Source organism: Hermetia illucens, chromosome 3 (genome assembly GCF_905115235.1).
Source record: "Hermetia illucens chromosome 3, iHerIll2.2.curated.20191125, whole genome shotgun sequence".
NCBI classification, from domain to species: domain Eukaryota; kingdom Metazoa; phylum Arthropoda; class Insecta; order Diptera; family Stratiomyidae; genus Hermetia; species Hermetia illucens.
Genome location: NC_051851.1, coordinates 116,455,035 through 116,479,844, shown reverse-complemented (window position 1 = coordinate 116,479,844; position 24,810 = coordinate 116,455,035). Strand labels below are relative to the sequence as shown.

General features: G+C 38.6%; 1 protein-coding gene across 1 annotated transcript in view; it reads left to right on the top strand.

The window, feature by feature from the left end:
• LOC119650873 (excitatory amino acid transporter 1) overlaps positions 1–24,810 on the top strand; it is a 186,330-nt gene that overhangs the window by 896 nt on the left and 160,624 nt on the right. The gene's annotated exons all lie outside the window — the stretch shown is intronic.

The window sequence follows — 24,810 nt, the reverse complement described above, 5'->3', positions numbered from 1 at the left end:
CGGAATGCGGCCATGGGCGCTTTCCAGTGACTCCTTAGGTCCTCCAGACTCCAGTTGCTTTTATCATATAAGTGTTCCTGAATATTCCAATGTTGTTTTGTTTTTGGATTTGCGGGTGTTCACGAATGTGAGGTAGTTTGCATCTGGGAAGTTACCTTTATTCTAAAAATGTTCTTTACTGAGAAATGGAAGTATCTTCCACATTCGTTCAACTAATGTCGAATACAAAGTTGCTATTGGCGCTGTTATTAGTTTCTTTTCAGTTTATATGAATTTTCGGCAAGATAGGGCAGTGAACAATGCAGAGTTGTGCAAGATGATCAAACGCCACCTGGCAATACTTTACTGAAATGTATATTGGCTTATTTCAGTTGCCCTATATGCTAAGCCTTGAAACAAACCGTTAATGAATTTACCAAATTGTCTCCAAAGATATTATAGTATTTCCTCATAGGTGCTAAGTACTGGAAGTACCACCTTCAAAGAAAACTTACAAATCTAGTGGTATAATATATTACCCTCATCTGACAGTCTTGAATATTGTTCCTAAGCGTGCTTTCTTGGTCTGGCAATCTGCCATGATGTTCAAAGAACAAGAAAAAAACAACGAACTGTTGTTAGATATTTAAATTCTGATATTCTGGTTCAGGAAATTTCTGAACTCGTAAATAATCATTTTAAATACAAAATCGTGGAGAGTTGTCTGGCAAGTTTTTGGAACGATTGTGTAATTTTTTTGAAAAGCCAACGTGCTCTAGGTGTCTAATTGGCTGCCAACGCTTCTCTGTCTTCCTAAACAATGCATATTTAAGTTCAATGTATGATTTTAGACCCTAAGCATTGCAATATCACCATCCAGTATCTATCTCGGAAACGTTTGATTATATGCTTCCGGTGGTACGCGGATAGCTTTATTGTGAGAGCGTCACTTTGCAGGTGCCAGGTCGTTTAGATTGGCTACCCTTAGATGATACATATCGCTGTACGCGGCACTGTTATTTGTGTTGGGGACTAACTGACAATATTAGATGTTCTCTGCTGGAATGGTATCTGCGAATTTCTCAATGAGATTAATTTATCACGAGCATTGTTAACGATCAATCAAGCGGCTTAAGTAGTGTTGAAGGTGTTATGAAATTTTGTTGTGGCATATTCACAGCAGTCGTTTGTCTGCCTATGAGAATCTAGATTCCGAGGCCTTGATAGGGTTGAAAATATGCCATGCTATATGTATCTCTGTACAAAGGATCTATAAAGCTTCGGTTAAGCAAAGGCAGCCTTTATGAAAACACAATTTTATATATTTACGGCTTGTTTACGCGTAGGGTGACATTTATTTGAAAACAGCGCGATCGAAATTTATTGGAGGTAAGAGGTAAAAACTCATCCAAGTAGCGAATGGCATGATTTTGCGAAGAATTTTAATACATGTGGACTGTGGATGTTCAAAGTTTCCGTTAGTACTTCTCAAACTTACATTTGAAATTGGCAGAGCCTAAGAAGAAGGAGTCGGGGAAAAAAATAAGGGTTGAAAATAAAAGCAGCTTCAATATTTACTCAAACAGATATTCTTTATAGGTAGTACAGTATGAACAATACCTAAAATTGATTGTAGTGAAAAGTTCGATGCAACAAAGTAAAGTAGGACAAAATTCAACTTCAATGGGAATCTATTTCATAATTGTTTTATTTTATAGAATTTATAAAATGTATAGAATCCCCTTAAATGGAATGAGGCCACGTGCATATTTAAAAAGTATACACCGTGGATTTCTTACGAAAGAAAACCGTAAAACCTTTCATAATCTTGCCGCTTAGTATCCTCTTTCCGAGTTGTTAATAAATTTTATGTTTTCCATTTTACGTGTGTAGATTTTATAATAGAATAGCGTTTCTTGCACCAAATTATAGTAATGTAATGGTAATGGGTGGGACCCACTAAGTAACCCTTACACATCTCTCGCTCGTTACGGTTTTTAAGTGGAAATTCGGCCTAGTCATCGGAATCACTTGAATTATATTCTCGGGTTTTATCCAAAGTACTTTTAGGATAGTCAGTAGAATCACTCAAAGTGAAGCACTGATTCTAGGTGATTTGCTGTCACATTCTGTACAGTCACGTTGAGTTTAAGGGCATGCAAAAACAGGGGTGTAAAATATAGTCATGTGGGTTATCAAATGAAAGGTCTTGAATAGTATTTTTTTTCACGGACCCATTTTCAGAAACTAGCCATAGTAATATCGGGAAAAATCACGAAACTCCCACTGCACGGTTTAAATAAAGTTAATAACAGTAGTACTGCTTTTTTTAGAATAGAAATTTACCGGGAACCTTTCCCCATCTCACACACACACATTTCCACCACCGCACTCGTTAAACATTTGCTGATCGATTTTTAGTCAATCTTATAGTCACGAACCCATGCAGCATTACTTTTCTAATGTGATGAATCGTTTTGGGAACTCCATGTTCTCTATACATTACACGACTACAACCGTCGTCAGGTCCAATAGTGAACATCTTTTGATATGAAAAACGAGGACTCTATCGTATACGTTTCACAAAGATAGTCATTATGCGCGGTTCCGGTAAATCGTAATCACTAAGCATGACCTTTAAGAAAAACTCACGTGGTCGAATAGAAACCATTCTGTGCAGCGAACCATTAGAAATGACTTACAGAACGTCATCACATTCCAATCGTTTACACTGATCATAGAAAAATCTGATGACATCTGCGCACGGTTGTTGTCAGCCAACAGAGCCTATTTCAGCTTACGTAAATTGTTCCGTTCGAAACGTCTCACCTTAGGGTCAAAGCTCTTACTGTACAAGACAATGATCTTGCCAGCCCTCATGTATTCCTCGGAGACTTGGGTTCTTAGCGAATTGCGAACTCTTGACCGCGTTCGAGAGAAGAATCCTCCGAAAAATTTTGGGCCCTACATGAGGATGGACGATTCCGTAGCCTATATAACGACGAAATCTATGAGCGATATCATGACCGTCCGGTTGTGGATAAAATCCGGCTCAATAGATTACGGTGGGCGGGTCGCTTAATCCGTATGGATGAGGATGATCCCACCCGGAAAGTCTATGATAGAAAAAGAATACGAGGCAGACCCTGCCTAAGATGGAGCGATGGCGTAGGTCAGGACGCCAGACAGCTTTTAGGGATATCGAATTGGTGGACCTCGTTGCAAAACCGGGATGTCTGGAGTTCCTTATTTAGGCAGGCCTAGACCGGATACCGGTTGTTGCCCCGTTGATGATGATGATGATAGAAAAATCTTGTCGTAACTCATATTCTAGATGCATTGAAGACGGGTTGATATGATTGACTGATATCTTTTCCCAACTTTCTTTTTAGCTTTGATAAAGATTTGTCATTTGGAGAGGTAAAGGGATCAATGTAGAAATTTCTTTAATTCATGTGTTTCGTAGTTTGTTTGATTAGAGAGGAGCAAATTCACATAGTAGCGGTTGATGATTATTTATAATAGAACAATTTCACTTATAAGAACGGTTTTGCGTGTCCCTATATCGGAAGTGTAAAATCAATTCCAGTGCGTTGTATTTTTATTTCTTGAAAATTATTTTTTATTTTTTAATTTGATTTATAGATATGTTGTCAGGATGAAGAATGCTAAACAAAGAAAAAATCCCTGCTTGCTTAAAATTGGGGTTAAGAATTCAGGGATTATAAAAGCAACAGGATACGAAAAGCCAAAGATCTAGTTGGCAGTAAAATGTTAACAGGCATTAGGTGCAATTTCAGATCGTCTTTGAAGTTTCCTTCAATCCATCATTACCATTCCTGGCTATAGAATAAGTAGCTACTATTTTTGTAGTTATTTATATAATAAGGATAAAGGACTAAGGAAGAAGTCGTCGTCCTTTTCCCACATTAAATTTTTTTTACTGTTTCCAGAATACATCGCCGCCAAAAATTTTGGGTTGCCGCCCGCGCCTTTCAATTGTCATGCTACTCTTGGGGTTTCTTGTGTCGACCATACGCTCCGCGTGGTCTACCCATTGCATTGTCGGAATACAACGGGTTCGTCAAAGATTTCGAATAATTCCGGATGTTACCTAATTCTTCAGTCTGATTTCTTTCGTATCGGACCAAGTATCCTACGCAAGACTCGGTGCTCAAAGATATATGACATTGTTCAACTTTTATAGACCAAGAGTTACACAAAACTGATTGTACGGGAATTAAACTTTCCTGTCTCCCTTTTGTGATTTCAGAATCGGGTGGACCAATTAAAAACTCTTATTCGCTTCAGAATTGTGTCGTCTTCCTTGCTATCCTTTCTGTATGCTCTAAGATATATGAAACTATTCATATTGTCGTTGTCGTGTTGTCGCTGATTTTCTTGTTTGGTTCATAGGTTTCGTTTTGGACTGGTTAACCCTTAATGCAACTTTCTTTGCTGGAAAATTCAGATCTAGAAAAAGTTTTACAGTTATATTTTCTCCTTGGACCTTGACTGGTAATGCTGTCTTGTCCGTGGTCTTACTACTACTGGTATATCATTGTAAATTACCTCGAAGTCTTTATTATTTCTCACGTACTTGTTTTACTGAGAAAAGTTGGTTGTAGACCACCAAGTTCTGAATCCACCACTACCACTTCTCAATTAGCTTTTCCTTATGGCGTTAGTTTTTGTTTCAATGAATTTCGTCAGGTTTTTATTTATGGAACATGACATTGGAACGCGTCTGTAGTTGTCACAACTGACTTTACCTCCCTTCTATTATAATGAGCATATAATGTCATTTGAAACTCATATAATGACTATCATCTTGTGAAGGAGGTTAGTCAAATAGCATCATCATTAACGGCGCAACAACCGGTATCCGGTCTAGGCTTGCCTTAGTAAGGAACTTCAGACATCCCAGTTTTGCGTCGAGGTCCACGAATTCGATATCCCTGAAAGCTGGCTGGCATCCTGGCCTACACCATCGCTGTTTGCCAAGCCTTCTTTTTCTACCATAGATATTGCCCTTATGGACTTTCCGAGCTAGATCATCCTCATCCACCGCGAGCCTATTGCGCAGGATTTTATCCACAACTAGACGTTCATGATATCGCTCTCATGTAACGGGCCAAAAATTCTTCCGAGGATTCTTCTTTCGAACGCGGTCAAGTAGCAAGTCTTCGAGGAATACATGAGGACTGTAACCCTATGGTGAGACGCTTTAAGCGCAACAGTTTTTGTAAGCTGAAAAATACTCTGTTGGCTGTCAACAATCATGCGTGGATGGCATCGTCGTAGCCGTTATCGGTTGTGATTTCCAACCCTAGACAGGAGAAATTATCAACGACCTCAAAGTTGTAGTCTCCTACCTTTATTTTAACAGTGCAATTTGATATTGTCGTTTCTCTGTTCTCACGCCGTCTGCTCGACCTGGTTGAAGGTAATTTGTTCATCTCGGATTGTGTTTTTCATAACGTCAATATCGTTAGCGTAGGTTAGTAGTTGGGTGGACTTGAAGAGGATGGTGCCTCTTGCATTAACATCTGCATCGAGAAAATGGTCAATGCTTTTCTTCCACCATCCAAATTCAAGCAATACGCCGCGACACGAATCTCTTCTGTTTAGTTTGTTTGCTCAAGCTCCAAGCGATTTGATACCGTGCGTACTAGGATTTATTTCATGTTTTTGAGGGGCAATGGGAAGTGTGGTTGCTGAGTCACAGTTTGCCCTGCGAAAAGTTTCGTCGACAGAGTATATCAAATAGGCAGAACCTACACTAAAAGGTACGGATTTGCGTATTAAGGAAGCTGATCCCTGCACATCATAGGCCTTAAACATCTTGTAGAATTTACGTGTGGTTTAAGGCCTATGATGTATACGGATCAGCTTCTCCAATAAATTCTTAAGTCCGTACTTTTTCGCGTGTGTACTGCCTATTGGATATATTGCGGTTCAATATACTGATTTCAGCCCTTTTTTAAGTTAGAATGTGGCATACTTGGTTGAAGGTGCAATTGTTCCATGAGTCCCACGTTCGACCGTCAATGTCTCAATGTGAACTCTGTGGAACGTTAGAGCGTTGGAAGATTTTATATGTTGTTCCATTTTTCTTCGGAGAGGGCGTTTCCCTTACTCCCATCCTATCCTAAACCGTGCTTATGATGGCAATTTTAGGGACCAAACATCATTGAGCAGGCAAGCATGATGAAATGAAAAGTGTCAATTAGTACTTTTTGATGGTCTTAGTTTTGAAATTTCTTAACTAGAAAGGTGCGGAGTGGGAGTGGTAGAAACTGATGATTTCTTTAACGGACCTATTCTAAGAAACTACCCAACCGAAAAATTTGAAAAAAAAACATGAAGCTGCCTCCATTTGGTATCCAGGCCTCAAAATACTCTCCATATCGATATCTGCTCGAATCAAGTTAATAATAGCACATTAATACATTACCATACTTTTGGGGAAATTAAGTAAAGCCCCCCTTAAGTTTGTCCTAGTGTTATAAAAGTTTATGGTAGTATAGAATATAATGTGAACCATATCATTCCCAAGTTTGAGCAAAATCGTACTATTACTAACAAAGTTACAGTAGCTCAAAGTTGACTTTACCGCGCAATTAAATGTCAAAGAGAGTAATCTGACATGCTTATTTAATATAACGGGCTACGTACAAATGGGGTAGTTTTGCACTAAAATATACTTACAGAAGAACCAAACCAAACCTTTCATACCTGAAGCGCCGAGCTTCTGGTTTATGAATTTTAAACTGAACTATTAGGTAGTAGTCATTCGCTCCTTTTATGTTTAGCGCATTCGATACTTTAAGAGTTTATTTGTTCGAAAAATTCGTGGTAGTAGCATATAAGCCTACATATTTATATACAACAAATGGATATCTAAGTCTTTAATTTATGTAAATACATTCAGAGCTAAGACTGCTCAAAAAGTACGGCTTTAGTTGTATAAATTTTGGAAACTGTGGATACCAATATCTGCAGAAAATTTAGGTTCGTAAATAGTATTCCTGGGAAAATATGAAATTGTAATAACTTGTTTACACGATTGACGTCATTATGCAAATGTATAGACCACCCTTACAATAATTTAGACGCTTTTTTACCTGAAATATGCAGAGTATCTATGATACATTTCTGGCGAATTGGACTAATAAATGGCAGGGAACACATTTGTAACATTCGGCATTCTTGATTGCGAATAAATCGCTCTCAGCGTTAGGAAATATGGTTTTGAAATCAGAAGTTTTTGCTAATGACATAATGAAGAGTCCAATCAAACTCCAACGAGAACGAGGCTAGCGAAACGTTTAACAAAATTTCATATGTCATTTTGAGCAATGTGTGTATGTGCATCTATGTATATTCATATACACATCATAATTTTCTGAAATCCTTGTTGTAATTACTACTGAATATGACAGTAACATATGGTTGTATGCCTTTTTGACTTGGTTAAGGCAAATCAGGATTTGTTCCACCCTGCTGCGTGGGTAATTGATGTAAATGCAGATTTATTTAACTACAGAATTTACGGAATAGCTGTGAAATATAATAGTTGTTCTTCAAATATTTAAGTTTAAATTAAGTCCTTTTTCGGCGATGCTTACAATATCGTATTTTGTGTTGCTATGATAAAAAAGTTAGAGTAATCTCTACATTTCTTTCATATTTATTCACAAACAAGTCAGAATACCCGAACCTGAACGCTTCGGGTATAAATGTTTTGTGTTCATTTTGTGTGAGTGATTCCCTATGCACGTTTTCCAGTGCATAATTAAAAATTCAAAATATTCCTTGATATACATAAGTATTTCAAAACTCTAACTCAGCCGTTCATATGAGTTCGCTTTATGTGGCGATGACGTAATACATGTTTAATTATCTATAATGATGCTTTCTAGGATAAAGGCTAGGCTAAATTTCCAAAATATAGAATTATTAACTTTATTTGAGCAGATATCTGGATAGGATATACTTTGAGGCCTAGATTTCGTATAGATGCACCATTGTATTTTTTTCATATTTTCCGGTTGGATAATTTCTGAGAACGAGACCTGTTACACTTTTCGGGGCTGACCTTACTTCCCTATTTTTCACCTAGTATCAGAAAAAAGATTAGTTTCGAAAAATACTAATCGAGCCCTCTCATTTGATACCTCACATAATCACATACTGTGAAAAAATGTTCGCTCTGTTTCGCATGTATGGGGAGTCCCGCCTTAAATCCAGCGAAAAATCATGCCGTTGAATGTAAAGGGACTCACAGACTACATGTCCTTAATACATTTTGTGACAATAGGTTCAGCCTATCAGGTTGAATCGTTTCTAATAAGGTTTTGTTTCATACAAAACCTTCAATGCATTGGAATCGAAGTTGGAAAGGAAGACAGTATTTGAACTTGACCCTTGACAACCGTGTTTTATAGAAATAAAGTCGAAAACCGGAACTTCGACCCTTCAGGTATGAAAGGTTTTAGTTTATTTGTTATGTAAGTATATTTGAGTGCAGAACTATCTCGTCTGTATGTAGCCTGTAATGTATATATATTTATCATGTCAGACTACTCAATTTGGTATGATATTGGTACTTAGTATTCTGGGTTGCATGGAAAAGGCAGCTTTGAGCTACTGTAACTTTATTAGTCATAGTACGATTTTAAGCAAACTTGGAGATATTATGCTTCATACTATAGCTTATGTTACTGCAAATGACACTAGGATAAACCTAACTTTTCTAGTGAATTTCCAAAAAGCCTTTTAATATACTATTATAATATTAACCTAATTTGAGTAGATGTGGACTTGGAGACTTGGAGAGTGTTTTGAATCGGCTGCTTCATGATTTTTTCAGATTTTTGGATTTGGTAGTTTCTGAGAACGAGTACGATAGAGAAATGATCACTTTCGGCCCTCGCCCTCCTCGACTTTCGAAAAAAATGTCAAAATGATCACCGGCTTTGGAAAGTACTAGCCGAGAGCTTTCATTTGATGCCCAGAATGACCATATTTAGTGACAACAAATTTTACACCCTCCTGTCGCATGTATGAAGGAGGGGAGTCTCCTTAAATTCAATTTTCGTGTCAATCGGTATAACCGATTCTGATAAAAGGGCGTGAGACAGACAGACAGACAATGACCCGATTTCAACAATGTTTTTTTTTACAAAAAATACGTTAAAAACAGCCCTGAAATGCACCTCTTCATGAATGCCAATTTGTTTGCTTCGAATTAGGGGAGACAAATAAATTTGTAGTTTTTGTACAGAACTTCGACTCCAAGTCATTAAAGTACCAGTTCACGGTTGGCCATTTCTATACATATCAGTCACTAAATTATCTGCTGACCTTTCGCCACAAATTTTCTGGAATTTGCAAATTTCTAATTTGGGATAGGATTGCTGGATTTGCTTACTATCCAACGTGTGCGAGGTGTTCAATTTCATATTTTGATATATGCTTATAAATTGATTGATGCGTTCTATAATGCAACTTGTTGGTGTTCAGTTACTATAATCCCCTAAGTGAGACATATGTAGTAATTAGGCCTTCAAGTATTGCTCTGCAGTCTGGCAAGTGGACAAGATCTGTGCCACTTATGCTCGTCCACTATTTATAATAACCTTTTGACAATATGAATCAACTTTCACAAAAATTTTCGAGTTTATTCTCTTTTTAATGCAATCAGTGTTATGAAGTTTTCCCGTGATCTGTTCATGTGCCTTGCTATAATCACCTTTGGAATCGGAAAGAGTTACTTTCCTTTCTGAACACATGCCAGATTAGCCTTCTTTTTAAGTTATTTTACGTACTAATGTAGCTCTCCGTTCTTAATTATGTCGAGCTATACAAGATACTACGTGAGACGTGAATTAATGAAAGTTTTATGGTTGAGTTGCAGTTCTGCTTACATTGCGAGTCAGAACATTGGTGTGGAAGAATGTCAATTTGATTAAAATGAAATTGGTGATGAAATCTAAGCTTAATTGCATCAAAATGAACTTTTTATTATTGTATATTACCTGGCATATCACTGGTGTCGCCCTCAGAAGAACCAGCACTACCTTCAAAACGCAATCGTCTGACGTTCAGCCTTTAACGTTTTCGTTATAAATTTGTGGAGCCGTCTTTGTTGGTACTTTTTCTACCGACATTACCTTGTATTCCTCTGTAAGTCAATTCTTAAAGTTTTGGGTAAAACCGTGAAAATACCCGAACCTTTCAGCTTTTTCAACTTGTTACAAAGGCGTTCATGCACCAGGTTAAAATATAACCTAACAATACTTCCATTTGTGCCCTGTTTATGTCCCCGCGATGTTACTATCCGTCTTTGTAACTTTCCTATTGTGGTTCAAGTTAGGGCGCAACAATACCACCAAGTCGACATACGACGCGCTTATTTTTACAGCAAAAAGCAGTACCAGGCAGGCAGTACCTTGGCTGTATGTATGGCAGATTGCGGGCTGATTTCACTTAACTTGAAGGATCGATCTTTCAATCCTGTGAGTGGGGTGAAGTAAGACCATGGGTGGATCGCTAACGGTTAACACATTAATTGCCTTTGGCAACCGTTTGTTGATTCCCAATTTTCGAGTAAAGAACTGTGTGCTGAGGAGTACTTTGCTAGGACGGAGTGATTTATGTGCGCTATCCAGGACGGTGTGGTTCTATCTGGGCTTACAGAAGACCCATGCAGAATGCGGCGTTAGGAACGTTGAATCATGTGATTTGTTCAGGCATAATGCTGTGTGTAAGAGTCTTGCATACAAGTATGGGATCATCGCGGAAGCAGAAGACACAAAACAACACATTTTTCATATGAATTGAATGGGCGACACGACGTTTTCCTGGATATTTTTGAGATTGTTTGGCCATTTATTGTTCAATTTGTCCTCAAAAAACTACATTTAAACTTAATAAGTTTTTACATTCCGAGTGGTCACAAACATCAACCAACCAATATCTTCTTTCAATGCGTTTACCACGAAAACACGTTTTTCAAAACTTCTCATTTTTCTCAAATTTTTTTTCGGTAACTAAATGATCGCAACACTTGTCGTTACGACTCGAACTTGAATTTCCGAGATTCGTCCACGTTAAGCTCCCTTTTTAAAGTTTTGTGTAAAACAAAACCTTATTAAAATCGATTCAATGTCTGTCTGTCTGCCTGTCTGTCACACGCATTTTTCTCCAAAACGGCTAAACCGATCCGAACGAATGGGAACTATGGGAACTATGGGAACTATGAAGTCCCACGTATACAGTGAGTGGCATAAATTTAGGTGGAGTTTAAAGGGGGGCTCCCCATACATGCAAAGGGGGGGATTCAAAAATTTTTTTCACCGGATATAGTTGTGTAGGGTATCAAATGAAAGGTCCCGATTTGTACTTTGATATTAGTTTTGGCATAAATTGCGAAGTGCGTGAGTAATGAGTCAAAATGTACGCACTTGAAGTGAGACAGGACTCATTTTCGGAAACTACCCACCCTAAAAATCCGGAAAAAATCGGAGTGGTGCGCCTAGATGAAATCTAGGCCTCAAAATATGTCCCATTCCGATATCTGCTCAAATAAACTTACTAATAGTATATTACTACTTTTTAGAAATTTACTGAAAAACCCCCCTTAAATTCATCATAGGACTTTCGAATTTTGTACCAGCATAGAGGACAATATTTCGTATATACATGCAAAAGTTCTGGTAATTAACGCCAAAGTTATAGCAGTTCAAACTTAGCAATTTCGCGCGAATTCACCGCTTCCAAAGCCATGCAAATCAGATGCTGACGTCATAATTACCTGGAATAATTGACATTCGCGTGAAATATTAAAGTCGCATTTATGAAGAATCTACTTATCTGCAGCACTTTTTAAGATTTTGTGTAAAACACTTATGTGAAATCTAATCTTCGAGAGATGTCCCATTCCGGTATCTGCTCAAATAAATTTACTAATAGTATATTATCAATTTTTAGAAATTGACTTAAAAACTCCCCTTAAGTTCATCCTAGGTGCACCGACATAGAGAACAGTCTCGTGCATACACATGCTAAGTTCCATGAAAATCCAACTATTAGTGTCAAAGTTATAGAAGTTCAAACTTATCAATTTCGTGCTAATTAACATCATCCTAAGCCATACAAATAAGATGCTGACGTCATAATTAATGAGAATAATTGAAATTCGGGTGAAATATTAAAATTCCATTCAAGAAGAATCTAATTCTCCCTAGCCCTTTTTAAGGTTTTGTGTAAACACAAAACCTTATTAGAATCGATTCGATGTCTGTCTGTCCGTCTGTCTGTCTGTCTGTCTGTCTTTTTTTTTTTTTTTTTTGTTGAGGAGGTGGAAATCTTCAAAAAGACACTGGTCTGGACACACCAGCGTGTGGGATTTTTACCCACTAAAACCACCCCCGACTCCCTCCCTGCCCCGCGGAACCACCATAAGGTATTACATCACGAGGCGGAGTCAGCTCACTCTAGCTTTGTCACCTTTCTTCTATACGCGGCGCACGTGACCGCGCTTTTCTCCTTTCCTCTGTCTTTCGCAATTTATTTTGAATAGATGCGATCATGGAGTTGACCGCATCCCAATTCTCTTGATGTGCTAGCATTTTCGGTACCAGATTTTCTGGTACCAGCACCTCTCCTAGAGTCTCCTCTAGATTCCTCCTTTCTTCCACAAATCTCGGACAGTGGAAGAATACATGCTCTGGGTCCTCTGGGACTCCATTGCAATCTGGACAATCGGGTGAGGTCTCCAATTTAAACCTGTGAAGGTATTGGAGATATCCTCCGTGTCCCGTGAGAAACTGGGTGAGATTATAATTAGTCTCACCGTGTCCTCTCTCCAACCACTCCTTGATGGCAGAAATGAGCCTGTGCGTCCACCGGCCCTTTCCTCTGTCTGTCTGTCTGTCTGTCTGTCTGTCTGTCTGTCTGTCCGTCTGTCTGTCTGTCTGTCTGTCTGTCTGTCACAGCCGATTTATTCGGAAACGGCTGGACCGATTGTCACGAAAATTGGTAGGATTATGTGATCTACCGTTCCCTTTACATGCAGCAACTGACGCCATTTTGTGTTAAGTTTAAGGGGGGCTCCCCATACATGTGAAAAGAGGGTGCACAATTTTTTTTCATAAAATGCGGCCATGTGGGGTATCAAATGAAAGGTCTCAATTAGTACTTTTTGAAACTGGTTCAATATTTGATATTGGGTGAAACATAGTGGAGTGAGGGCTCAAAATATGGCCATCAAAAAGTGTAACAGGTCTCGTTCTCAGAACCTATCCAACCGAAAAATCTGAAAAAAATCGTAGTAGTCCATCTCTACGAAATCTAGGCCTCAAAATATATCCGGTCCCGATATCTGCAGAAATAAAGTCAATAATAGTATATTTCCACATTTTAGAAATTTATCCGGCACCCCCCTTATGTTCATCGCAGAAGTACAAAATTTAGCATAGGTATAATGAAGAATATGGTGCACAATTTGGTCCAGTTTGAAGAAAATCAAACTATTATTAACAAAGTTATAGGGGGTAAAACTTTACAATTTTTCGTGAATTTCGTGCCCTCTTCAACCTGCATGACGTCATCATCACATATTAATTCGTCAATACCACAACAAAGTAAGTTCGTATGAATTGGGTGGAAAAGGATTATTTTGATTTAGTTTTTTAGTCATTTGTATATGAATATCAATTATTCTAACGAGACATGTGTGTATGTAGGTATATAGTATATGCGTGCTAATGAACTTTGCGGGTAGTGCCTAATTCAGATAGATATAAAGTAAATCGGAAATATGGGTACGATCAATTTATATATGTGTACAGTATTCGAAAATAGGCAGTTTGTTTGTTTAGGGTGTGCGTAATATCTACGGCTGTAATATGTACGTATGTCTCGTAGTTTTGTAGCTGTATACAGATAGAAAAATGTGCGTTGAAATTTCTTAGATAAGATGAACACAAAACCTTTATACCCGAAGCGCGAGCTTCCGGTATTCCGACTTGTTTATATTTGATGTTGGTTAAATTGTTGGCATTTGCTAATAATATTAAACTGAGAGCGTGAAGCGCATGAAGTTGACCATTATCAACACAGGGCTTTCCATCAAAAGATTTATTTAAATTGCTTTCTAGAAAATAGAGTTCAATGGAATTTTTAACTATATTACACGGAGCTGTCGTGTACTCGTCGCTCCTCACATCTTTTTCTTTTTCTTCGGCCTTCAGTTCACAAGCGGGGTCGGCTCGTGGTGATCTTTTTGGTCATTTTACTTTATCAAATGCCTGATCAAGATGTAATCGCGAGACCTTTAAATCCCCATCCAGCGTTTCAAGCCACCATTGTTTTGGCCGGCTTTTTGGTTGCTTCCCATTGCTTTTGATGTTCTGACCACTACTAGTTGTTGAATTTTCGTTAGCGTGAGTTACGTGACCAGACCATCGAAAACGCCTCTCTGCAGTTTTTCCACAATCGATGCAAACCCATATCGATGGGGGATATTCTCACTTCGGACGTAATCAAAACGTGTCACGCCACCAGTGCAATGCAACATCTTCGTCCCCATTACCGCAAGATGCCGTTTATTGTTCTTTATAGTCCGCCAACACTCAGAAATATAGAGAGCGGCAGACGGACGACATTGCAGTAAATTTTAGATTTGGGACGTGCGCTGATACGTCGATCACAAAGAACACCAGTTGGGGAATGCCACTTCATCCAGGTTGTATTAATGCGTGAAACAATTTCATTACGCAGTTCTCCATTGGCTGATAGCATTGACTGGAGATATTTAAATCGCTGAGTTCTGGCAATGGCAGTAACCTGCCCTTCGAGATATTTAAATCGCTCTGTTCTGGCAATGGCAGTAACCTGCCCAGAACTGAGCGATTTCAATATCTCGGGTCAATGCTATAAGCCAATGGAAAACTACGTTATGCTCCTCACATAGGGAAGCACAAAACCTTTTATACCTGAAGCGTCAAGCTTCCGGTTTCCCGACTTGTTTTATTTTTTAAAAGCTTCGAGAATTTTATTTATTCAATCGTTTTCGTTAGTTCTAGTTCGAGCCTACATGTTTTCTAAACAAAACTGCATTTACACTTTCTTCTTCGGGTTCACATCAAAAATGCAGGAGAAGTTGGGGCAAGTCTCAAAAAAGGTCAATTTCAAAATCAACTGCAATCATGTGGATAATAACAATAACAATCGGATACATGATATGTTATTTCATTTCCGAGAATTCTTAACAGACTCTACACTTCAATTGGTGTCGGTTAGCTTTTGGTATCAGATGACTAGCTTTGACACAATTTTATATTTCTCAGTTCAGGATTTAAGAACTATGTTTACCCTTACTGGTGTTTTTTCAGATCTAGTTTGGTTATTTGCCGTTTAACTTCATGGGACGAATTGATGTGTTTTGTAATACAATTTCTACCGGCCATTGTATGAATTTATCGTTGCTGCCTTTTTGTTTAGGGTAGGTTATGTGAATGCATTTACGCACAGAGTGTTGGACTCCCACAATGGTACGCAGTTGGACTACCAACTTAACACCTCCCCATTGTCAGAGGGCCAGCCTGGTACCGTTTTTTAGACTACTTCGAGATAGCCCCTGGGGGGCTCTCCCGCCTTGCGGAGCTTTCAAATCACGGAATTCCTTTCAGAATGGGGAAAGGAGGATAGGAAGGGAAGGTATCTTCTATGCAACGAGAAGAAACCGAAATTATTGAGCAAAACAGCTCCACCTGTCAACGCTTCTCAGCATCTCTTCGACAATGTTGGTCTGATGCGAAATCCCCTGTGTTTAAATAGAGCTCCTAACGAATCCAATTCCACTTTCTACAAGAAAAAAAAGTGGATGGTAACACACAATCAGAACACCGTACTTTTCCAATCTTATGTAGTCAGTCTCACCATCCCAGTTGAAAATGAGCAGTTCAGCAACAGGCATCATGTAGATGAGGACCAGACAAGGCGCGATTTTTCTGGTATGACGAGTCTAAGCACATTATCATAGGAAGCGTTCGAAGCGTTCCAGGGATCCGCTACATTATCACGGATCTCTACGCTACCCCCAACATGACCGTTCATCCTCCTCTGATCTTTTAGTGTCTCAAAGAGCAGAGAGGGGTTCCTCAGATAATCCCATAATATTCGTAAGAGATAGCTCGGCTGGTGGAAAGTATTGTCTAGTGTACCTAGAATATCTTTCCATCATATGAATTTTCTGACGTTAAGCGTTGCGAGGTGCACCAACCGTAGAGCTTGGCGGCTGTGTGTCTCCGGTCGATGAACGGCATTCACGAATTGCATGACTGCATGAACTGTGTATCTCGTTGCTCTAAAGCTGAACAGCCTTGGGATAAGCCCCCAGTAGCACGTATCGCTTCAGCGAGTCTACTTCTGATGAGCTTCTCGAGCATTTCCCTTCAGTGTAATGAATATAAAGTGGTCGGTATGAAGACGGTAACTCAGGGTCATCTTTTCCTTTGCTGATCAGCATGAGCTTCGCCACCTTCCTCTTTCAGGTAAGCGTTGAATGCGCCATGCAGTAGGTCTGGCCGATGTTGGGACACCAGTTTGTATACTTCTACCCGGATACCATCGGGTTATTCCGCCTTCTTGTTTTTCATAAAGAGGACTGACACTTCCATCTCTTTTATATAGAAATAAGTGGGCAGTCCTCAGCGCCCTCCCCGCTGCCGTCATCATCCCGTACGGGGTGTGAAGGAATAGTGACCCCCAAAAGTACAATTCAAAAGCAAATAGGAGTCCAAAATAAGTATCAATCAGGCTACAGCAACATCGATAATTTTAAAACTATCATCGGAACATCAGCCGTTTATCCGACCTGATGCGATTCGCCGGTCATTCGTCGGTTCGGGATGTAAGTTTCATTTTCCGTTTTCCTTCCCGGGTATCGTTGGGCGAGCTCCCTTATATATTCTTCACTATCTCAAAAAGGTACCGTGGAACGTGAAAGCGGTTTTCTAATGCAAGTTGGCGTACCTCCCAGAATCGAAGGCGTTCCTACGTCCAAAGCTACAAGAAGTATCGCTCGTCAACAATGGTGACTGAGTGATTTAGTTCGAATGACCGCTGAAATCACTTTTCCAATCGGATCAAGTGTGGATCGCCCTCGAAAAAAACTATTCTAATGGTTTTTTTGAGTATATTCCACGCGACATACTCGAAGGGCGATACGTGGCGGCAAATTATGGTGTCCTCTGCCTTTGCTATAGAGCACCAGTCGATCCCAGCGTTTTTTTGTGCACTTCTTTTACTGTGAAAAGCAAGCAGTCTGGAGCACATCGTTAATCGTTACTTCTTTGCAGCAACCTGAGACTGACTGAATGTTCTCCACAAAAGAGTGAATAGGAGAAGGGCAGCAGTGCACATACACCGGCGTCTACTAATGATTAAGGCACGACTCCTGTATTTGCGACCAAATCTTCTGACTCAATTACTTTTTTCGAGACAGTTCCGGAAAATTTATTTACACCAATTTTTTCGTGTTCCACCTATCATATATTCGCTTAATGTCAGGGCATTTAGAAAAGCCGGCCATCACTGCTGGCACTCCCCAGCGAAGGTTACGTCGGGGGCAGTGTCCTTGCAATCAGAGCGTAAGAATGGCAGAATGGTACCAATGTCTAAGATAATGAGTCCCGTTCCACAAGACATTTCTCAAACACACACTCCTCGATGTTTTACATAAAACCTTAAAAATGGGCGTTTTGAGCAACCAAAAACTTGGACACTCGAAATTTAATACAAGGAGAATAAATTTATGATAAAACTCAATAAATATTATTTTGTGTGGTGACCGTTGAGTTTTAAAATTGCGAGAATTCTTCTCTTCATGGATCTTCCATATTTTTCGGTAATTTCTGTTGGAATAAACCTTCAGATATCCTTTATGTGATTCTTCAAGTCCTTATTGCTTTCATCTCCCTTTTGTGTAGCTCTTTTCAAAGGGTGCCCACAAAGTTTTAGCAGATGTAAATCCGAGTTCCCAGCTGGCTGAGCAAGAGTTGTTTCGACATTATAGAGGATCCATTCCTTAACGACACTGGCTGCGTATTTCGTCGCAAAAAATAGCGGTTTTCTTGAGTCTTATCAAACAAACTCTTGAGCATATCCAACTCTTTTTTAAGGTTTTGTTTGTAAAATCGTCTGTCTGTCTGTCTGTCACACCCATTTTTCTCAGAAGCGGCTGTACCGATTACCACGAAATTTGGTGGAAAGGTGGAAACTGTGATCGCAGTACGTTAAGGGAAGGGGCCCTCATGCATGGAAAAGAGGGATGTACAATTTTTGTTCTCGTAATATAGTCATGTTGGGTGTCAAATTGTAGGTCTCGAGTAGTACTATTCAAAACCTCTTTTAGTTTTTATGTTTGTTGAGAAGGCGGGGAGTGCGGGGGATCGAAAGTGATAATTTGTTTAACAGCCGACAACCGACAACCGAAAAATCTGAAAAGATCAGGAAGCTGCCCCTATGCGATGTCCAGGACTCTAAATATGCTCTTAATAATAACATATTAATACTTTTGGGGGAAATTGACTGGAAATCCTCCTTAAGTTTATCCTAGGGTTACAAAAATGGAGTGATATAGACTATAGTATGAAGCATAATATTTCCAAATTTGATCAAAATCTTTCTATAACTGATAACGTTACAGTAGCTCAAAATTGTCTTTTCCGTGTAAAATTACTGTAACAAAATAAACTAAATATCAATATCACACTAAAGTGAATAAATTGACATGCTAAATATACATATACATTATGGGCTACGTACAAATGGGATAGTTCTGCACTCAAATATACTTGCATGAGAAACAAAAAATCTTTCATACGCGTAGCCCCGAGGTTCCGGTTCCCAGCTTGTTTCAATATTTATTTGGGAAAGCGAAGGTTTCCTCCTTGTAGTATAATTAATCCCTCTCTGTGAAGAAAATTGCGAACGGTTTTAGGATGACCTGTTACTATATTTTTGTGCCAAAATTCTTTGAAATAGATACTGCACCCGTTTTGGAGTTGCTTCTTATGTCTCACAAAATTTGTCGTATTTTTTTGCCCCGACTAAACCTTTACGGTTAAATCACCATCTGTTTTGCGAGAAACGGAGCCACCTTCATTAATGTTTTTTATTGCGTAATGAACACTAAACTTTGGCTTTTAGTTTTTGAGCTATTTTCTGAGTGTTTCTATAATAGCTCACTGGAGTCGCAGGACAGCTGCTCATTGTTAATTAATCGTTGTCATATACGCCAGGGAGCCGAGAAGTTCTAAATACAACACTAAACGGTACCTCCTTTTGAGCAACAATCACGTTTCGTATTGTCATATAAAATGATAACTTGAGGAGTCCATGTTTTTTTTGGTTATGGTAAACCCTCACTGTTTGTTTCTTGACGTGAATTGTAAAGTGCGCGTGTAAGGAGTCAAAATGTACACACTTAAAGTGCGACACGATTTATTTTCGGAAACTAGCCAACCCAAAAATCCGAAAAAAATCAGGGTGGTGCGCTTAGATGGAATTTAGGCCTCAAAATATGTGCCATTTCGATATCTGCTCAAATAAACTTATAACTTATAAATAATGTACTACCAACCTTTAGAAATTGGCTGAAAAATCCCCCTTAAGCTCATCCTAGAGATACCTAATTTTGCAACAGCATAAAACACATTATCTTGCATACACATGCCAAATTTCATCTGGCCATTAACGCCAAAGTTATAGCGGTTCAAACTTTTTGCACAGTGTCTGAAGCCATGCAAATAAGATGCTGCTGTCATAATTAACGAGAATAGTTGACATTCGCGTGGGATATTAAAGTCCCGTTTATGGAGAATCTACTTGTCTTCAGCCCTTTTTAAGGTTTTGTGTAAAATACTTATATGCAATTTAAGCCTCAAAATATGTCCCGTTCCAAACTTACTAATATATATTACCAACTTTCAGAAATTGACTGAAAACCCCCCTTAAATTCATCCTAGCGGTACTAAATTGCATAGAGGATGGTATCGCGCATATGCATGCTAAGTTTCATGAAAATTCGGTTATTGATGTCAAAGTTATAGCAGTTCAAACTTATCAATTTGGTGCGAATTAACTGCATCCTAAGCCATGAAAATAAGATACTGACGTCATATTTAACGAGAATAATTCACATTCGAGTGAAATACTAAAATTCCATTAAGGTTTCGTTTTACACAAATCATCATCATCAACGGCGCAATAAACGGTATGCAGTCCAGGCTTGCCTTAATAAGGAACTGCATACATCCCGGTTTTGTGCCGAGGTCCACTAATTCGATATCCCTAAGAGCTGTCTAGCGTCCTGAACTACGCCATCGCTCCATCTTAGGCAGGGTCTGCCTCGTCTTCTTTTCCTACCATAGATATTGCCCTTATAGACTTTCCGGGTGGGATCATCTTCATCCATACGGATTAAGTGACCCGCCCACCGTAACCTATTGAGCCGGATTTTATCCACAACCGGACGGTCATGGTATCGCTCATAGATTTCGTCGTTATGTAGGCTACGGAATCGTCCATCCTTACTTAGGGGGCCAATAATTCTTCGGAGGATTCTTCTCTCGAACGCGGCCAAGAGTTTGCAATTCTTCTTGCTAAGAACCCAAGTCTCCGAGGAATACATGAGGACTGTCAAGATCATTGTCTTGTACAGTAAGAGCTTTGACCCTATGGTGAGACGTTTCGAGCGGAATAGTATTGGCAAGTTGAAATAGGCTCTGTTGGCTGACAACAACCGTGCGCGGATTTTTTACACAAATACTATTATTATTATTATTATTATTAAAATCGGTTTACTGTCTGTCTGGCCGTTAGTCTGTCTGTCCGTCAAACGCATTTTCCTCGGAGACCGTTATAGCGATTAATACCAAATTTGGTGGAAAGGTGGGAACTGTTAACCCCCACGCATACAGGGAGTTACATCGTTTTACGTCGAATTTAGGGAGGGCCCCATGCTTGCAGAAGGGGGGCATGTGTTTTTACATCAAATATAGTCATGTGGCGTATCAAATGATAGGTCTCGGTTAGTACTTTCCGAGTCCGGTTTTAGTTTTGGCATTTGCTGGAAAGATGGGAGTGCGAGGGGTTGAAAGTGATCATTTCTTTCACGGATCCATTCTCGGAAACTACTCAACCGAAAAATCTGAAAAAAATCAAGAGGCTGCCACTATATGGCACCTAATGTCCGAAATACCCCACATGCCGAAATCTTTTGAAATAAAGTTGATAATAGTACATTACTATAATTTTTAGTAATTGGCAGGAAAATCCCCCTTAAATTCATCCTAGAATCATGGAATTTTTCAGTAATGTTGGCTGCAGCATAGAGCATGAACCTACCAAATTTAGTGGAAATCACTAATATTGCTAACAAAGTTATAATAGACCAAAGTTGTCGCTTCTTTGCAAATTCAAGACTCTGAATGTCAATATCACTTGAAAGTGGAGATTCACACAATATATATGTATACGTGTTACGTGCTAATGGGGTAAATGCACACTCAAATTTCTTCATAAAAAAATACACAAAACCTTTCATACCTGAAGCGTATAGCTTCCGGTTTCTCGACTTGTGTTTAATTAGTTGACTAACCCAGGGACGGGCATTTGGAGTCATGAAATTGTATATGTTATCAAACAGCGAGATTAAACAATCGCGACTGAAATACAGGATTATGATTACACGATTATGATCGCATGATTATGATCACATGATTATGTTATTACAACCGTAATCATGAACTCGATTGCAATCATGCAATTTTGAAATTCGTAACCATCATAATGTTGCCCACCTGTGGGCACGGAAAGGAGGCTTTATAGCAGTTAGAGTACTTCCATCAGTTACTTTACCCTTACGATACGATTTGAATCAGAATTGTGGTCTACGTTATGGGATGTTCCTGGAAAAATGTTTATATTCCTCCTTGTAGTCTCAAGGTTTATCAGTAGAATTTCAGATTGGAGTTACATACTTTTATAACCCTTACTTGCCTAGATATACGATATATTGAAATTCAAAGCTAGATCCTGAGCATTTCCAGTTGCGAGATCATCTTCAAAAACAGTTGAAGAGTTGAAAAACGAAGAAAGGACCGAGCGACATTTTCTTCCAGTGGGTCCCAAAGAAAAAGTGAAGAGGTTTCTAAAAATCTTATGAATAACTACAATTTTATCTTGAAAAATCGCTTTCAAATTAAGTTTTATATAAATAGTTCCTTAGTTTACTATAGTTCCGTTTAAAAGAAAACTATTAAAAGGAAAGGTTTCCGATTAAACTATAGAATTTTATTCATGTTGAGGTAGAAAACACGTGTTTCGGACACTACATGTGTCGTTCTTCAGTGTTTATTTTGTAATGATTTGTTTTACTTAACTCTGTGCCTTATACACCAATTAACATGATAGCTAATATTTAATTAACTACTTGGTTTGAAATTGTAATACCCCCTTAATTACTTACCCAAATTACATGGAATAAGCTAGATGAACATTAAAATGACTCTCTTGCAATATTTCACGATCGGTGCAACCCCATGTTCATCGCGATTACCCTCATTTCGAATATAATCGCGAAACACGCCACTAATTCAACACAACATTTCTGTTTCTATTGCCGCGAAGCGCAGTTCATTGTATTTTATACCAGCACTCGAAACCAAGGATGACGACACACGCACAACACTGCGATAAATGTTAGATTTAAGATGTTTGTTGATGCGTCAATTACAACCAACCTCTGTTGTGACAGTGCCTATTTCATTAGAGTCAATCATCCAAAATGCTGTTTTATTCAGATTCAGTCAGAGACAGATATATATATATAGATATATAGAAATAACACACAAAATATGATATGTTTCTGCGAGTTCAGCAAATGTGTGATTCTTATTTTGAGAGTGTGAGAATAGGTTATGGGGGAACTCAAATTTCGTGCAAATAACTACAACCCTTTCTCGCTTTAACTGTTCTGTATTTGTGGTACCCTTGCTAACTTCTGGTTGTACGGTTTATTATCTATGTGGTAATTGGAAATAAATATAATATAAAAAAATAAGTATCGTGGCAGCATGCCATTAACACTTAAAAACCCTTTTCCAGGCAAACGAGAGTCGAAAATAGCTAATGGTTTCGTTACAGGCCAGTAGAGATGAGTAGGTGATGTATATAATATTATAAAAAAGTGATATTACCTTAAAGTGTGATATTACATTACCATCCCCGAGCGCGATACAAACGTAACAACATCCATCCAACATTACCCCTTCACCTAGCATTAGCGCACCACCTAACATTACCGCATTAGCAAGCATCATTGAATTACAAAAGTGATGATGTAATATAATATCACCTAATATCACCGCATCATTGCATTACCAAGCATTATCGCATTACAAAAGGGATGTTGTAATATAGCGTCATTACAAAAGGGATGTTGTAATATAGCGCTCTTCGTAGTACAAGTCACGTCGGCATTTGTCGATAAGGACAGCTAAAATCGGGTTGGTTTTGGGCTTGTTTTTGGTTGGCTTCGAGCTGGCTTTTGGGTTGGTTTCGGACTAGTTTTGACTAGAAAATGATTTCAGATGCATGTGCATATGGGGATGCAAATTCTTGTCCTCAAGTTATTGATTTGTAATGCTACGGATTGGAATGAATGTCAGCTGCTAATTGGTGTGGGGATAGTGTTGGGCTACGTAATATTTCATAGTACAAACGGCTGATTCGATTATCGAGTGCTGATGCCGATTATCGGTTGCAAATCTGTTCTTTCGACTTGCTTTGATTTGAAAAGGTGATTTCAATTTTGTATGTGATAGGCAAACTTTAATTACCCCAAGTAAAGATGATCTGTATGAAATAATGCTCGTTTGCAAAAATAATGATTTCGTGTTCTTTACATTTGAAAATATTGTACTATCTATTATCTTATATCCTAATGCGAGAGGTTCATTCCTTCTTCACTGATGCTTCATTGCCGCTGTCGTATACTTAATGTTTTGAATGAAATAAATGCATGCCAAATTATCCTAGTAATAACTAATATTTAGTACTTTGGGCTGTTAGCGATATTTATCATATGTATATCACCTTTTTCAAAAAATGATATATCTCATTACCTACTTCTTTGCGCACGTCTACAGGGCAGACGCAACCTTTCAGAGAACACAATGGGTATGAGTATAAACTATAATGAGTGATGACACCATTTGGTTCTGGTTTAAGTCTAAGTCTGCAAGGAAACGATTACCTGTTTTTCAATTTCAGCAAAGGGGGTACTTAGAGCCGACGCATACAGAGGTCAGGCGTTCTGAGTTTAGCGTTCTTTCTAATATGATCTTTCTGACCGCCGACATTATTACAACGTAAATATTACAAAGAACACAGAACTTAGGATGCCTGACCGTGTTCTGTGTGCGTCGGCTCTAACCTAAAACGAATGGTCCAAGCAGTAAAATGTAGTGAGGAGTGAGCTGTTCATTAAAATTATTGCAGTCCACAAGTATTTGGAGAGTCAAGACTAATTCATATTCTCAAAGAAAATATTTGCCGAAAGTCGAGTGGTTTGATATGACAAGAAAAAAATCTTTATTTATGTACTACCAGAATATTTAATTTATTTAAATTTATTCGGATTTGTGATAGCGAATTATTTACGCGAAGTGCAATTCACAGAAGTATTATTGACGTCATATTTATTATCAAAATAACATTTGTTTGCTTTATTTTGTTTTGTTTTGTTTCTGT